This window comes from Protopterus annectens, chromosome 11.part0, assembly GCF_019279795.1.
Source record: "Protopterus annectens isolate FY-2018-M chromosome 11.part0, PAN1.0, whole genome shotgun sequence".
Lineage (NCBI taxonomy): Eukaryota > Metazoa > Chordata > Ceratodontiformes > Protopteridae > Protopterus > Protopterus annectens.
Window position 1 is genome coordinate 1300023614 of NC_056745.1, and position 17143 is coordinate 1300040756.

The 17143-nt window shown below is 44.5% G+C and overlaps 1 protein-coding gene across 1 annotated transcript in view; it reads right to left on the reverse strand.

Annotated features, from left to right (window-relative positions):
• The window catches only part of SND1 (staphylococcal nuclease and tudor domain containing 1), a gene marked incomplete in the record, with an annotated part of 3811866 nt that overhangs the window by 1471869 nt on the left and 2322854 nt on the right, over nt 1-17143 (reverse strand).

Genomic DNA, 17143 nt, shown 5'->3' on the forward strand with positions numbered 1-17143 from the left:
TTAGTTACCAACTTAAAAACTGTAGCATTGATGGCACCACAGTAACGTATGTATATTGATTTTATGAGTGACTGAAGGGTGGCAGAGGTGTTTGGCATTTGATTTAAAGAAAGTAAAATATTCTTCACAACTTACATGACCCCATTCATGTTACTGCAACCTTTTATCATCATTTTGACGTTCAGGAAACATATTACTTGCGGTTTGAATTTTTGGGAAGCATTCTGAGATAAGTGACAATAAAAAATAGTAGCACTTTATTTCTTTACGTTTATTAAGGTCATTAACTACGGTAGTGGACTAATCCGAATGGACCCATTTCAACAAAAACCTGGAAAGATAATTCTGTACAACTGAAACAAATGCAATATGCAAAACACAAATTTTAAAAAAGCACAACATATACAAGGTAATAAAAAAGGTACAAATAGGATTTTCATACAGTGGTAGTTTCCAAAGATAAAATTGGAGCCACAAAAATATACAAGGGCTAAAATGTCATATTTGTAATGCATGAATAATAACTTAAAAAATATTTCAAATAAATATATGCTGATACTACCAGAGAATAATTACATAGATGATGAGAATTCAGCAGAAAAATAATGGCCTGTGTGTGCGCGCATGCATTTGTGCATGTGGTGAAGGTAGGTATCATCCATTAAACAGTTAACCTGTTACAGACACGCATCGTATCTTAGCTGATGTGAAACTGTCTACAGGCACCATTTAGCATCTTTGCTCAGCAGGACTGGCATGATGAAAGAGGACTGACAGTAGTGATTTCAGCATATCTTGCTAAACAAATGGAAAAGAAGGCAAAATCCAGAGCTTCTGACTTTTGCAGTTAACACACTTTTCTTTTGGGGGAACTAGAAAAAAAAATCAAGGAAACAGCTCAAGACAAATCAGTATTCTTTTTCTTGTAACTACAGTACTATACAAAGAGAACACACAGTTCCGCAGGGAACTAGGCTGTAACGGTAACGTCTGGCATGATTCTTTTTCTCCCAGTCAGACTTCTGTCAACAGTGAGGCCAACTGTAAGAGCAGCTCTGGATGCTTTCACTTGAAAACTAAGTGGTTATCTCTCAATCCCAAGAATACTTATAAATCATCTTTAAGAGAAATTGGGTTCAAAGGAAAGAGAAATATGCCTAACAAATGCACATCGTAAAAAGGAAAATATACACCAGCCAAATTTCACAGAAATATTTCAGTCCTGCTTTCCTTAAACAGATTGCTTCAGTTTAAAAATGCTGCCACCATTCAAAAAGGTGCACACTCAGCAAGCTTATGCTCTCAGCAGATACTCGTGTTCTGCCTGACTGGCAAAAAGACATCTCGGCAAAATCGCAAAGTGGTTTTGGCTCACTGGGAGAGAACAAGCATACAGAAAAACATATGCCAATATAACATAGAAGAGATACACTATACACGTGTATAGAGACACTCTTCTGACCTAGTTTTGCTTTCCTTATTATTTGCTGTATCATTTTACTTTTCTGTCAATCACAGAATTATACACCTTTTGCTTTAAGAGTTACATTTTTCCTAATGAAATTGGTAACAAGTGACAGGCACATATAACATGGTAACATGGTTTGAAAGTACACTCTTTACATCAGTGATCTCAGACTCAGAGTCCTCAGACCTCTATCAGCCCTCAATCCAGCATAATTGTAGATTATGGAAGTGACTACATTACTTTTCTAGCTACACTGTCTGCATTTCTTATTGTCTTGATGATTGTGGCCCTTGTCTGAGTTTGCTAGCACTCATACAGCAGGCCTCTGGTCATTTGAGTCTGAGACTGCTGTTTTACATCAATCCTTTCAGCTCTGTATATTACAAGATGAATTTCACCTAACAACCAATGATAAAAACCTGTCGGATAGCCAACTGGCTGTTTAGTAAAATAATACATTTCTTTATACACTGTCCCTGTTCCATTTTCTAATAAAGCGTAAAAAGGTGAGAGAATGGCAAGGGTTGACTAATGTCTCAGGCACAAGTTTAGTAGCATCCACATTGTGTATTTGTCTTTGTTTAAATTAACATTCTGCATTAAGGCCTAGATTTCTCTGTCAAACAGATCAATAAAAAGTCTTAGAAGTAAAGTGAGAGGATGGAATGGAAAAGCATACACAGCAAAGTACAAAAGTTGAGTTACGAGTAGTCATGAGATTGTATTAGTGACAATCTGAGACCCTCACAATTAATCAGCAAGGATTCTCAAAATAACTCTGGTCCTGGTTCTGTATGAAAGAACAGATATAAAAGCAAAGGGAACAGCTTTGTTATGTGAAGCATACAAAACAAATGATTAGAACTAGGTATTTAATAACAAAACTGTTACATTTGAGAAGTTAATTTCTTAAATGTATTTTGACAGCATGTAACTAATGGTCAAGAGCAGTGATCTAATCAAAATTTTTGTATTGCAAAGGGAGTTTTAGCTGCCCTATATACTAGCAGTTAAAAAAAATATGGCAGTGCTAGAACAGCCTTTAAAGCTGTTGGCTGTTTAGAGCAGTACTGGTTTGCTTGACACAGCTTACTGTATTGCAACTTTCAAAACTGCTAGCAGGTCTGCACTATAGTTCTGTGGGGACTGCCAACTGTGTGACGGAGCATCTTTTACTTACTTTTAGTAGTGAGGTTCATATGCAAAAACAAACCCACCTCCATAGGTATCAAAAGGGATAAGAAACTAAGAGTAATGCTACTCAATGCCAGAAGTCTAAACCTCAAGATGCACGCACTCGAAACTCTCCTTAGCATGGAGAACATCTATATCTGTGCAGTAACAGAAACCTGGTTCAAGGCTCCCGAGAGCACCCCAGCACTACCAGGTTATACCTCATACCATGCTTTTCGGCCCCCAAAACTTGGACCGTACCACAAAAGGAGGGGGGAGTATCAATATTCATCAAAGATACCCACACCTCCAGGTTGGTGGCACAGCACGAAGCATCAGAGACTATCCATGTGCAACTAACAGTGGGTAAAACTGCCTTCCAGTTTATAGCCTGCTACAGACCACCCTCCCAAACCCAGGAACCCCACTCGGCCTTCCTGAGAACACTGGAAAATATGAAGGTCTCTCCAAACACCATTATATTGGGCGACTTCCAACTACCCAAACAGACAGGGAGCATTACACCAGCTCCAACACCCTATCCCACAGGTTCCTAGAATTTATAAACTCAAATGCTATGGAACAACTTGTTACCACTCCCACAAGAGGGGAAAACATACTGGACCTGATCATCACCAACATGGGGACTCTATGCTCCAGACCAGAAGTGTATCCCTCACTTGTAAGATCAGACCATAAACTAATCTCACTGGATATTCACATCCCAACTCCACCCCCTGCCCTGAAAACCACAGTGAAAAACTTCTCTAAAGCAAATTTCACACTCCTCAAAATCGAGGTGGAATCCTTCAAAGCCCCCGGGCCTGTGGAAAATACGGCCCAGAACGCAGAATCCTTTATAAACGAATTCTATGAACACCTTCAAGAATGCATGGATCATGCAATCCCAAATAAAACCAAGACCCAATCCTCCAAAGGCAGACGTCCTGTCTGGTGGACCCCAGCCATAAACAAACTATACAATAGAAGGAGGAAGCTACTACATGATAGAGCAAAATCCCAAAAAGGGAAGGCATCTCTGATCAGTATTAGCAAAAAACTACGGGCACTCATAAAATCGTCTAAGGCCAGCTTCGAGAGAAATATTGCACAGGACACTAAGAATAATCACAAGGCTTTCTTTAGTTATGTTAGGAACCTGGGTGGGAATTCCCAGATATGCTCAGAATTAGTCCAAAATGACAAAAAATACATCAAACCCACAGACATTGCCAACATCCTAGCTGACAGGTTCAGCGCAACCCCCCCCCCACCAAAAGGGCAAATATTTATCCCAGCAGAGTGCTGCCCCCCTGACATCTCAGATGCTCAGGTAAGAGCTGCCCTCTCCAAAGCAAAACACAGCATTAATGGGACCAGACAGTGTCCCGGGCTGCGTCCTACATGAACTCCAAGAAGAGCTAAACCCAAACATAAAACTACTGTTCAATCTCAGCCTTACTACAGGACATGTACCCAAAGAGTGGCGTACAGCAACAGTGGTCCCTCTCCACAAAGGTAGTGCCTCAACGGATCCTGGAAACTATCGCCCCATAAGCCTGACTAGCTTGGTCTGCAAAGCTATGGAAAGGATCATCATGGACCTCATAAATAAAGATATTGGGGACCTACAGACACTGGATCCTACCCAGTTCGGCTTTGTTAAGGGCAGATCCTGCCTCTTAAACCTGGTTGATTTCTCTGAAACAGTCACCAAGGCCATTGACGAGGGGAAGGTGGTCCACACAGCCTACCTGGACCTCGCAAAAGCCTTCGATACAATACCCCACTCGGGCATTATAGATAAGCTCACCAGCTTAAATATAAACCCCTATGTCACTAGATGGGTTGCAAACTGGCTCAAGGACAGAACCCACATGGTTAGAATTGCTGAAGCCATGTCAGACTCCAAACCAGTTACAAGTGGCGTCCCACAAGGCTCAGTCCTGGGACCTCTCTTGTTCGGTATATATTTCTCGGAAGTACAGGCCAACACGGAAGGACTGTTGCTGACTAAGTTCGCAGATGACTGCAAACTGGGCGCCATAATCGACTCTCCAGCCGACACAAGCATCCTCCAAAAGGGTCTCATAGAAACAGACAACTGGTGCCAGAGCCATGGCCTCAAGCTAAACGCCAAAAAGTGTAAACAAAGTGCCCACAAATTACCACATAGGTGGTAATACATTAAGTACAGAAGTTGATAGCAATCTCTCATTTGACAACCATGTGGCCAAAGTGGTTAGAAAAACATTTTATCACATCTAGATCAGGGGAAGTCATCGTGCCTCTTTACTCATCCCTCATCAGGCCCATAATTGAGTACAATATCCCTTTTGGGATGTACCTTACCAGACACCTGCAGCAACTGGAAAGACCCCAAAGTACCTCACCAAGAGGATCATAGGGCTCAAACAGATGCCATATGCTGCCCGGTTAAATAAACTCCAGCTCTACTCAGAGGCATACCCATCTGCTCAGAGGCGATCTGTGCCTGACGTATAAAGCCATGTCCAACCCGGAATTAATGGATATGCTGCACCTCAGAAAATCCAAATCCCATCGAGCTACGCGCTCGAGAGACTTGAACCTCAGCACTGAAATAAATAGGACATGCTGGAGGGACAGATTCATAACCCAGAGGCTCCCTTCACTGGAATAAAATCCCAGTCCAGGTTAGGCAGAGTCCCTCATTGACTCTCTTCAAGAGGAATCTTGATGAGTGGATGTGAGATCGTAGGTTTACCCCGGGTATCACTTCTGTGTCACTGTTAGACAGAGGCACAGTATACTAACCTCGAAAAAGAGCATAGCAAAATTAATTTAAAATGGGTGGCGAAAGCCAAACACACTCTGGCTAGGCTTATAAATGCCCTAGGGCAGAGAGCCTAGAATGAACCTATGAACCTTGCAAAATCAAATTTCCTACAACTAGATTTTGAAGAACAAACTTCACTACAATAACATTGTTTTACTCTTGATTTCCAGGTGTAATCAGCACTATATGTCCAAAGTTATTATTATTCACACCAATGATGTTTTATTGATGAACAAATGGTGGTTAGAATATGCTCTGGATTACGCAGACATTCAGCATTTTGGTTAAAACTCATTTCCTGCTTTAGTGCAGAACAGCAGCATATCCACTTCTAAATAAACTATGAGGACTTAATGCTTCTTCTTATATAAATGTACGATAAACTATGCAAGTTTCCTCACTGCAAAGAATGAAAAGCTCAGAAAACATTCTATACAAATCCTGATTTTGTTTCTAAGTTTTTTGCCCCAGGGCTTGCTATCCATCATATATCCCCCTAAACTGATGCAGCCCATTTGCTTCCAGACACCAGGAATTTTACCCAGTGTCAAAGCAAAATCTCTCCAGAGGGGAACATCACTTAGGCAGCCATAGGCATGTCTTCTGCCCACTCCAGGATCCAGCAAGGACTGTTTTTAACAACCATCACCTCTCTCCTGGGCATGGAGGCATGTGATCCACCCAACTGAAAAGACCCCCAAAGCCTTCCCCATTTCAGTGTTGACATCCACACATCTGTGTTGATAGGTACCACCAAGCAGTGATTTGACGAGCCTAATGCATACCATGAAACATGCATTTGCATTCCTGCCCCCTCCCCCAGGGGACTGTGGCAGTGTGCAACTGGCTCCACTTTCCAGATGGCAAGCCATCCTCCCATCAGTTCTGTTTGGTGCCTGAGTTGCTAACTGATATCAAGTCATATGGTCCATATCTTTATCTCCCTAAGTCAGCACAGCTGGCTCCAAATGGCTAAGAATACTGTATGGCCATATACAAAGAACAAAGCCAATGGAAGTGCTGATTATACAGCTGTCCAAGGTACACTAGCCACCACTGAATCGCTGAACATGAAAAGAGGTTAAAATCTGAGGGGTGTACGAAAATTCCACTCCACTCAGTACACCACCAGTGTATTCAAACATAATGGAATCACCAAAAATCAGTGAAAAACATTTAAATATAAAAGGTGTACGAAAATCCAATCCACACAGTACACCAACGATAGAATGGAATCACAGAGCCTTTATTTCAACCACGTTTACTGTTTTGGGCTTGTTCTCATCCAGATATCATCAGTACTAAAATTCCATTGTAAAACATTGTATTTAAATACTTCCAACCACTAATTAATTCAATATTAAAATAAGCTAAACAACTAACCCCTTAAAGCAACACTAACATTAGACATTGACATTGAATATAAAACACTTATCCACACAATTCTCTTCTACAAAATAACAGACTAATTATGTCATTCCATTCACATGTTGCAGTATTCATAACCTCTGGGAGAGTGCCAAAGCACGAGAAGAAACTTGGGAGGAGGAAGGACCAGCAGAGCCGAGCCCTCTAGGAAGCCATAAAGGATGGCCCTAGCAAAACCAGCTTTAGCTATGGAGATCCCATCCAACTTGTAGTACTTGGTAAATTATGTACAGAAGTCCAGATAACTGCTTAAAGACTAGAGTTGGTACCCAACCCCTTAAAAAAGCACCAGAAGAAGCCACAGCTCTAGTAGAATGAGCCTTTACAGGAGGAGGAAGGCTCTTACCATGAAAAATATAACAAAAAGAAACAGTCTGAGATCCAAGAAGAAATACTTCTCTTGGATACAGCTAAACCTAAGGACCTAGGATAAAAAGAAACAAACAACTGATCAGATTTTCTAACAGACTTAGTTTTAGCCAAATAAAATCTGAGTTGTCTATGCACATCCAAAGTATGTAGCACCCTATCAATGGCAAATTGCGGAGAGGGAAAAAGGTAGGTAAATGAACAGACTGCTTAAGTGACAAATCATTATCCACCTTGCGCATAAAAAGATAAGTATGCAAGGCCAACTTATCCTTATGAAACACCAAAAAAGGAGAAAAAAACACCCTGTGACACTCTGGGCCAGTAATCAATGAGCCTGAATCCTCACCAATGACAATGGAGAGGGACTTTCAATTGGAATACAAATGGATACACTCAGTGTTTCCAGATGCAGACCTCTCTACATCAAGCAGAATTTCCCTTAAGAGCACCCAGGGAACACGCTCAGTCAGAGGGCTGGTTCCTCTCTATATCTGTCCAAACCACCAATAAGACTCCACTGGCCCAGCTCAGAGTTGAATCCTTAGCTGCGGATCCAAGCTAAGCCTTCCCGTACCCTCTTTGTGAAACCAGTGCTTTGTGCCCCTGCTCCAACTAGCTGACACACACACTGAGATTTGATTTGCCCATACACACACCCACACCCTCCTCTGGGAAAGGCTGGCACAGATTCTCCTGCTGTGCCTCCTTCTACGCAGACTATAAGATAGTTATCACTGCCACCAGAAACCTGGCCAGCTACTTTAAGGCTCTTACAAGGGAACCCAATTATACTGAGTGAAATTAATATTAATACAAGTGGTAATGTTGACCAATCAACAAGGCTTCAGGAGTGGCCAGAGCTGTCACCAAATGAATATGTGCAACTACTCTCAAAACCTAAATACTTTCTAAACAGGACCAGCCACAATGGAAAGTTTAAATATATTTAATAGAAAAAAATATACTAAATTTCTGTTTACAGTAAACACCAGAGTTTGAGTCACAAGGAATATTAAAAATAACACCAATGGAAAGTTTCACATGGTTATAGAAAAACAACATTTAGCTAGTCTACCTATTCTTGACTGACGGAAAGAATTACTGTTTTTTACTTACTGAACAGAGCAAGGCAAGATGGGTGAGTGGTCCTTGCTGTCAGATCCAATACAGAATGCTCCTGAGTAATATTGAAACATTATTTCTGTACAGAATGACATCACATACATTTGGCCATCTGACCATTTCCCACACTATCCCCATCACTACAATAAACACAGACCGTGCTTTGCTCAGAAGTGGTGCAGCTGCTGAAAGTCATAAACCATAAAATCATTTCACTCTTCCTACAGGGGGTACCAACTATTCTCCAGCCCAGATACTGTGTCTCTGGCTCCATTCAAAATTGTGGGATAACATCGTTACGGCTTAACCCATAAAGTAATTTAATTTCAGATACATTTTGCAAAGTCAGCTGGATTAAGATTAACCTCTTCACTTCCAGTATACGCTGTTAAAACATATACATTTAATTCAGTTATAACAATACAAGTACATTTATTTTCCTTCCAGCAGGGCATACTGTTGATACATTTTAACACAGCAAACCTCACAAATACATTTTCAGCACAAGCATCTGTACAAAGCAGTTTGATATACAAATGACAATTATTTACAAAATTCCAGTTAACTATACTGGCATATGTTACAAATCAACTGCCCTATTTTTCCTGGTATGGGTGGCAGTACCTCCAATCATCACACAACCATCTGGCAGAAGTAAGGGCGAACAAAAGAACAGTCTTCCAAGAGCAATGCTGCAAAGAAGCTGAAGCAGCAGGCCCAAAAGCAGCCCGAGTCAACTTCTCCAAAACAAAATTAAGATCCCAGGGAGGAGGAATAGGTTTCCTGGGAGGCCTAATATGAAAGACGCCTTTAAGGAATTGTTTAGCTTCAGCTCTACAAGCTAAAGGAGGAGATAAAGGCAGAAAAGCAGAGATAACTGATAAGTGGGCCTTAACAGAAGAATAGGCCAAACCAGCATTGAGCAATATACACAAATAAGAAAGAACCAAAGTAACATCCACAGTAAGTGGATCCAGGTTATGAGAGAGAGAGACCAAACAGAAATCCTCTTCCATTTGGATAAGTAGGATTTCCTAGTATTGGGTTTCCAGGCCTCCCACAGGACCCTAAATGCCTCTGAAAAAAGGTATCAATGTGGAATCAAAATCCTATCACTTAGGGTGTCCGATGAAGAGTGGACAGGTGGGGATGGATGAGAGATTCCTTTTCTTGTGTCAGTAGGTTCACCCTGTGAGTTGACTTATGATGACTGCCCTTGGCTAAATGCAGAATAGGGAACCAATACTGTCTTGGTCAAAAAGACAGTCACCCACAACATTTTGGGAGCATCATGTTGAATTTTGAACAGGACTTTTGGAATGAGGGGAAGGGGGGGGAATGCATAAAGAAACATCCCCTTCCAAGAAAAGAGAGGGGTGTCCACCTTCCATACCACAGGACCGGGGACTCTGGCACAAAATAGAGGAAGTTGTCTGTTCAGAGGGAAGGCAACTAAATCTACTTGACGAGTACCCCACACCAGTGGACAATGTCCATAAACACATCCCTGTGATGCATCCACTCATGGGATTCAGTTAAAGACCTGGTCAGTGTGTCTGCCACAATATTCTGACTTTAGAGAATGGCAACTACTTTAAGAGTCATTTAATACTGGACAGCAAGATCCCATACTGGGAGTGCCAACTGGCAAAGAAAGTACAATCTTGCCCCCCCCCCCAAACACAGTTTATATATCACATCACTGTGGTACTGTCTGTAAATACCTTAAGAGGTCTTGGGGAGAAGAGAGGGTGAAAAGCCTGAAGAGCCAGCTGAACAACTCATCTCTGACACTGACGTGCTCCTTCTGCTGAGGAGGCGACCACACCCCCTGTCCCTTTAATGAGAAAAAGCTGCTCCCCATCCCATGTCTGAACCATCTGTGAAGACAGGGATGAAAAGTGAGCCCTGGATTTACAGACAATTGCAGGTTCCACGAGTGAAGTCCCTTCTTGATACAAGGAAGAAGAGGAACTACAAAGTCTAGAGGATGTGCACATTGAAGCCAAACTGACTTCAGGAACCACTGAAACTTTCTCATGTGCAGTTTCGCCAGAGGGAGCATAGGGATGGTTGGAAGCCATGAAACCCAGCGCTCTCAGAAACTCCCTGGCTGTGATGGAGACCAGAGAAAGGAGAGTTTGAAATGAGAGTTAAGGCAATGAGAGGAGGCAGGGATGCCACTGAATCCTGCAACCTAGAAAAAACATCATCCTGAAAATGAGTCAGAGAAGACTTTGAAGTTCACTGTGACCCCCAGGCTCTGAAGAAGGGAAATGGTAAAATAAAGATTTTGCAACAGAATCTCTGGAGATGAGGCCTAAATCAGCAGGTCATCCAAGTAAGGAAATACTTGGATCCCATGAAGCCTGCAAAGAGCAAACACAGGAGTAATGCATGTGGAGAATACCCTTGGGGCAGTAGAAAGGCCAAAGGGCAAAGCAGAGAACTGAAAATGCCAGGAAGTAACAGAGAAACTTAAAAACGTCTTGAAAAGGGGATGGATAGGAATATGAAGATAAACATCCTTGAGATCCAGAGACACCAAATAAGCCTAAGGAAGCAAAAGAGGAGACATAGCCTGAAGGGACAACATTCAAAAAGTGGTACTTTCAGAAAACTATTTAGATGAGAGAGGTCTAGAACTGGTCCCAAAGTACCCTCTTTTCTGGGAACTTGAAACATTCTGGAATAAACCCCCCTCCCCTTTGGGACACAGGCACCTCTTGAATAGTACCCTGAGTCAAAAGGTCTCCAAGTACCTCTGCGGAAAAAAGGAATTGTTTCCGAGGAGGCTGAGGAATGCCCATAACAGAGGACGGGATTTCCAGTCCATAAAATAACCCTGGTGAATAATGGACATAACCCAAGAATCCTAAGTAATCTGAAGCCAAACAGGGAGAGAGAGAGAGAAAGGTGAAGAGAAAGAGGAACATGGGTGGCAAGAGACAGATAGACAGCACCTGGTTAATCTGGAAAGGAAGACTTGAGAGCCTCTGAAGTCTGAGTAGCCTTAGCAGGAGCAGCCCACTTGCCACACTTTTTGCCCTTAGTAGGACGACGAGACTGCCTGTGAACAAAGACAGGCTTACTGGGGTAGTTTCTTTGGAATTTAGGAACAGAGACAAACACATGTTTGAGTTCTTGTAAGGCCTTTGCCTTATCTTGAAAGGACTTAAACCAGTGGCAGCTTCTTCAAACAAGTGTTTATCATCAAGAGGGGCATCCACCAACTTAGCCTTGATATCATCAGGCAAAGGTTGAAGTTGAAGCCAAGAATACCTCCTCATCACCGAACTAAAAGCTGCAGCCCTAGAAGAGGCATCTGCTGCAACATAACTACTCTTGATGGAATGATGAATCACCTGAGGGGGAAGTCCCTAACAGGGAAAGAGCAGAAGTTTTACACTCAGTCTGCGAAATCAGAAATAACCTGACAAGCCTGAGAAAGGAGAGTCAACACATACTTGAACATTTTAATCTGATAATTAATAGCCCTAAAAGCCAAGGTTACAAAGGTGTAAACCTTCTAACCTAGCCTTTCCATGGTTCTGCTATCTACCAAAAGGTGAACTTGGGCGAAGAAAGCAAATGAAAGGGTTTGTCAGAGGCTACAGACATCACTGAGGAGTCAGCAGGACATTTGTACAAAACGTTACAGTCCTCAGGCATCCTATAAAACCTATCAGGTTTCTTGAGAGCAGGGGAGAGAGAATCAGCTTTATAGGCATTAGAAAATGTATCCAACAAAGTAGCCAAAAACAGGAGGAATAAACTTTTAGTTATGTACTTACCATAACGATAGATGTATGTGATCCATCTCACCTACATTCATTACTGACGGGCTCGGAGCCAAGAGTCGGCTCCGACTCAGCCACTATAACTAGCACGAAGTCTCTCATTGGCTGGGCTAACCCTGTATCCCAGGATGCATCACGCCCAAATCCCCAGATCTTGTTTGCCCAAATACTATCTTCCCATACACACCACACCACAAGGATATATATGTAAGAGGAGAGAAAAAATAATATCCTCAGAGGAATCAGATTACAAGTTTCCTCCAAGTCCAACAGGTAGGGGGAAGGAGGGCGGGTACATAAGAATGTAGGCGAGATGGATCACATACATCTATCGTTATGGTAAGTACATAACTAAACGATGTCATGTGATCCTATCTCGTCTACATTCATTACTGACGGGACAGCGTCCCTAGCACCTAAATCCCGGAAGGCTCACTGGAAAACACTCCTGAGCACTGTGGAACCAAAGGAAGCCCGACCTCTAGAGGCCACGTCCAGTTTGTAATGAGAAATAAAGGTATGTGGAGAAGTCCAAGTAGCCGCTGCACATATCTCATCTATGGATAGTCTAGCATGAAAGGCCACTGAAGTTGACACAGCCGTGATAGAATGCGCCTTAACTGGAAAGGGAAGATCCTTACCCGCTAATGCATAAATAAATGAGATGCAGTCTCTAATCCAATTAGTTATGGTGCCCTTAGTTACAGATCTGCCAATTCTATTGTCCGAAAAGGACACAACTGATCTGATTTCTTCTCCTGTTGTGTCCTACTTAAATAAAACCTCAGTTGTCTATGCACATCCAACTGGTGAAATTTGTATTCCGCTTTGTTGGAAAACCATGGAAAAAAGACCGGAAGCTCAGCAGACTGGTGGAGACAAAGGGCAGAAGAGACCTTAGGGAGAAAAGAAGGATCAAGTCTCAGAGATACTCTGTCCTTATGAAAAATTAAATAAGGAGGTTCAACAGAAAGGGCTTGAAGCTCCGATACCCTTCTGGCTGAAGTTATGGCTACCAAAAAGGCAGTCTTCCATGACAAAAATTTCAATTCGCAAGAGGCTGCCGGCTCAAAGGGAGAAGATGTTAAAGCTCTGAGCACCACATCTAAATCCCATGGCAAAACGGGTTGCAAAACCGGAGGGCGAAGCAACCAGGCTCCTTTCAGAAAGGCTTTACACAGCTTATGACTCATGAGGGAAGGCTCATATGCAACATGATAATTGGAGATTGCTGCCAACTGAACCTTTATAGTGGAGGCAGCCGAACCCTGTCTAAAAAGTGTTGCTAAGAAATCTAACACCGCTGACACAGGGGCTGTAAGGGGCTCAAGATCACGTTGCTGAGCCCAAAATGCAAATCTCTTCCATTTACTAGAATATATTTTCCTAGCAGAAGACTTGTGGGAGGAAGACAGAATATGTACTACTTCCGGGGTAAAGATATGCTGTCTGACTAATGTCGGAAGGGGAGAAGCCAGGCAGCAAGCTTGAGAGTTCGTAGGGATGGATGGAGCTGTCCTGATTGATGAGTCAATAGGTCTGAAGCTGGGTCCAGAATCCAAGGACCATCCACCGCATACTTCCGAAGGAAGGGGAACCAAACTTGACGGGGCCAGTGTGGTGCGATCAAAATCATCTTGCTTCCCAAGCAGGTAGCCTTCTGAATCACTCTTGGTAGAAGAGGGACCGGTGGGAAGGCATAGAGCAGACCGGAGGGCCAATTGTGGACTACAGAATCCCTGGGTGACTCCCCCTGTGCGGGGGATCAGAGTGAAAAAATTGCTGCACTTCACATTCAGGGGGCTGACAAAGAGGTCACAGCAGGGAAGGCCCCACCTGGAGAAGATCTGAGCAGCCACTCGATCGTTCAGGGACCACTCGTGAGGCATCAGAATAGCTCTGCTCAGCCTGTCTGCTATCACATTGGACTTCCCCGGAATGTGAGTTGCCACTAGAAAGCGCTGGGAAGCGATCACCCAATTCCACACTCTCATGGCCTCCCTGCAAAGGGGGTGGGACTTGGTTCCTCCCTGCTTGTTCAGATACCAGACAACCGACATATTGTCGGAAAGAATTGCAATAGTTCCCCCTTGGGAAGAGAGCTGTGAAGTGCCTGCAATGCTAAAAGCACCGCTCTCATCTCCAGAACATTGATATGCAAGTGAACCTCGTGGTCTTGCCATGTTCCTTGGACCGTCTCGCCCAGATAATGCCCCCCCAACCCTATCTGGGAGGCGTCCGTGGTTACTGTGGCAATAAGGGACGGGGGGCTCAAGGGTCTCCCTTGATTCAGGTTGGATGAGAGAAGCCACCAACGCAGATCCTGCCGGCATCTCTCCATGAATTGGATGGGACAAGGGACGTTCCTGATATGACCACTGGGCCGAAAGGAGCCACCGAAGTATTCGCATGTGTAACCTGGAACTAGAAGAATGGTAGCCGCCATTGATCCCAACAACTGAAGAACCATCCTGGCTTGGGCTTTTTCCCTGGGTAGTAAAGCCAGGACTTGGGCCTGCAACACTTTTATTCTCTCTGCTGGTAGGAAAACACGCATTTCTAGAGAGTCTAGCTCTGCGCCGATAAAGGCAACATGCTGTGATAGCAGCAATACAGATTTTGCCCAGTTGAATGAAATCCCTAGAAGATGGCCCAATTTGACAGTAGCTCTCGTGGCTTGAACAAGTAGATGCCTGGTGGGGGCGGTGAGGAGACAGTCATCTAGATAAGGAAACACCTGGAATCCTAGACGTTTCAGGTGAGCTGTCACCACTGCCAGACACTTGGTGAACACCCTGGGGGCTGTGGTGAGACTAAAGGGCAGGGCCCGGAACTGAAAATGACTGGCTCCCAGCCGGAAGCGTAAATTATTCCTGGAAGCCTTGATTATCTTGATGTGATAATAGGCATCCTTGAGATCGATGGAGCACATCCATACTCCTTTTTCCAGCAATGGGAAAATGGATTGCAAAGTGACCATTTGGAACTTGGACTTCTTTACAAAGCGGTTTAAATGGCTGAGATCCAGAATGGGTCTCAAGTCCCCTGTTCTTTTTAGCACCAAAAATAACCTTGAGTAAGTTCCTAATCTGATCTGCTCTGCGGGGACTGGTTGGAAGACTCCTTTTTCTAGCAGCTTTGAGACCTCTATTGCTGCTTGATCCCGTTGACTGGGTGGAATGTCCGGGATTTTCCTTGATGGCGGGGGGGACGACGAATAAAGGGAATGGTGTAACCTCCTGTGATGATACGAAGCACTCATCGATCCTGAGTGATGGACTCCCAGGCCTGAAGATGCTCTGAAAAACGACCCCCAACTGGCTCCGGAGACGCACAGTTGGGTAATCCCCAAGGGACGTTGGTAGGAGGAACCACGAAAGGACTCGCGGTCTCCTGTATTGCGGGGGCCTCCACCGCCTCTGGGGCGACACCTTCCATTAAAATTCCCCCCTCCTCTGCCCCTGGAGGGGGATCACTTTGATGGGCAGGGGAAGACTTTTGAGACTTTCTGAACCACATTTTTCCTCCCCTCTGAGCCTTGGGATAAGGTCTAGTGGGAAGCGAAAAACAGGCCCCAACGGCAGACAAAGTCTTACCCTCCTGCTCACATCTAGTGAGGGTGTCTTTCACTTTGGGTCCAAAAAGGGAGGACCCGTCGAATGGGGCATCCGTGAAAGAAGACTTGAAAGCCTCCGCAAAATGACACAAGCGCATCCAAGCTTGCCTCCTGAGGGCTACGCCCGAACTCGCTGCTCTACCCGCCCCCTCGGCTGCATAAGTTATGAGCCTCATGGACGAGTTGACGATGGAAGAAAGGGTAGACAGCTGGGCGTTAACAGACTGGGCCAACGCCTCAGGCAAGTTACCCGACAGGGTATCTCCCAATTCCTTTATGAGATCCCTTTGGAGCCACGTAAAATGACGCAAGTAATTCAGCGACCGCAAGGTAAAGGTCGCTGAAGACAGAGTGCACTTCCCATACCTATCCATACTCCTTATTAGGAGGATGGATGGAAGTAGAAGCCTCTGCCACGTCCTGCTGAGTGGCAGACGCCACCACCACAGCATCCATAGGTACTCCCTTGGTCAAAAATTATTTTCCAGGAGGCGCAGATAAGAACTTATTGGGGTGGCTAGGAACTGGCTCCACAGAGTCAGGGTGTTCCCACACCCTTCAACAAATAAGATCCAATAATTCATCGAAGGGTGGAGACACCCAAGAGGCGGAAGGCTGGGCTCCGAAGGCCTTGAGGAAGACGGACTCCTCCTCAGAAGGGTTTTTGGATGGCCAGTCGCCCCCGCTGTCTCAAGATCTCCAGGATATCGGAGAATGAGACATCATCAGAGGATGACTTCGGGGACCCTTCTGCATCATCGAGGTCAGTGTCCGAGGTGACAGACTCATCTGGGGAGTCTACGTGCTTCCTCTTACACAACTTCTTCCTGGGAGGCTCCTCAGGCACGGACTCTGAAGGGCCCTCAGAAAGCAGGGGACCACACATGGAGGTATCCTAAGGCCTAGGAGCCCCACTGTCCAGAGACAGGGGGCACCAGAAGCTCTAGTCGCAGCGTCTGGGAAAGGAGTTGCCGATTCAGGTGAAGTCACTATGGACTTGGCCAGCGCGCTCCTCATAGCCTCGAAGGCAGGTCCACCAGAATCGGACGAAAAACCCGCCTCAGAGACCATGACCGGAGTCTGGGTACCCCTAGCCGAAGCACCAAGGGGGAGACTCTGAGCCGAAGCCCCGATGTATCCCCCTCGGGTTCGACTGAGGACATCAGAGTACCGAAACCTGTAGAAGGGATGGAAAAGGTTGGAGCCGAGGTCGGATCCGAAAGACTAGCAGGAGGTTTCGGAGCCGATCAAAGGACTTCACTCGATTCGGCAGACTCCGGCTCTGACGACACAGAGGTTGTCGGAGGAGGAAGAAACGGAACAGATATAGTGGCTGGCTCCGGAGC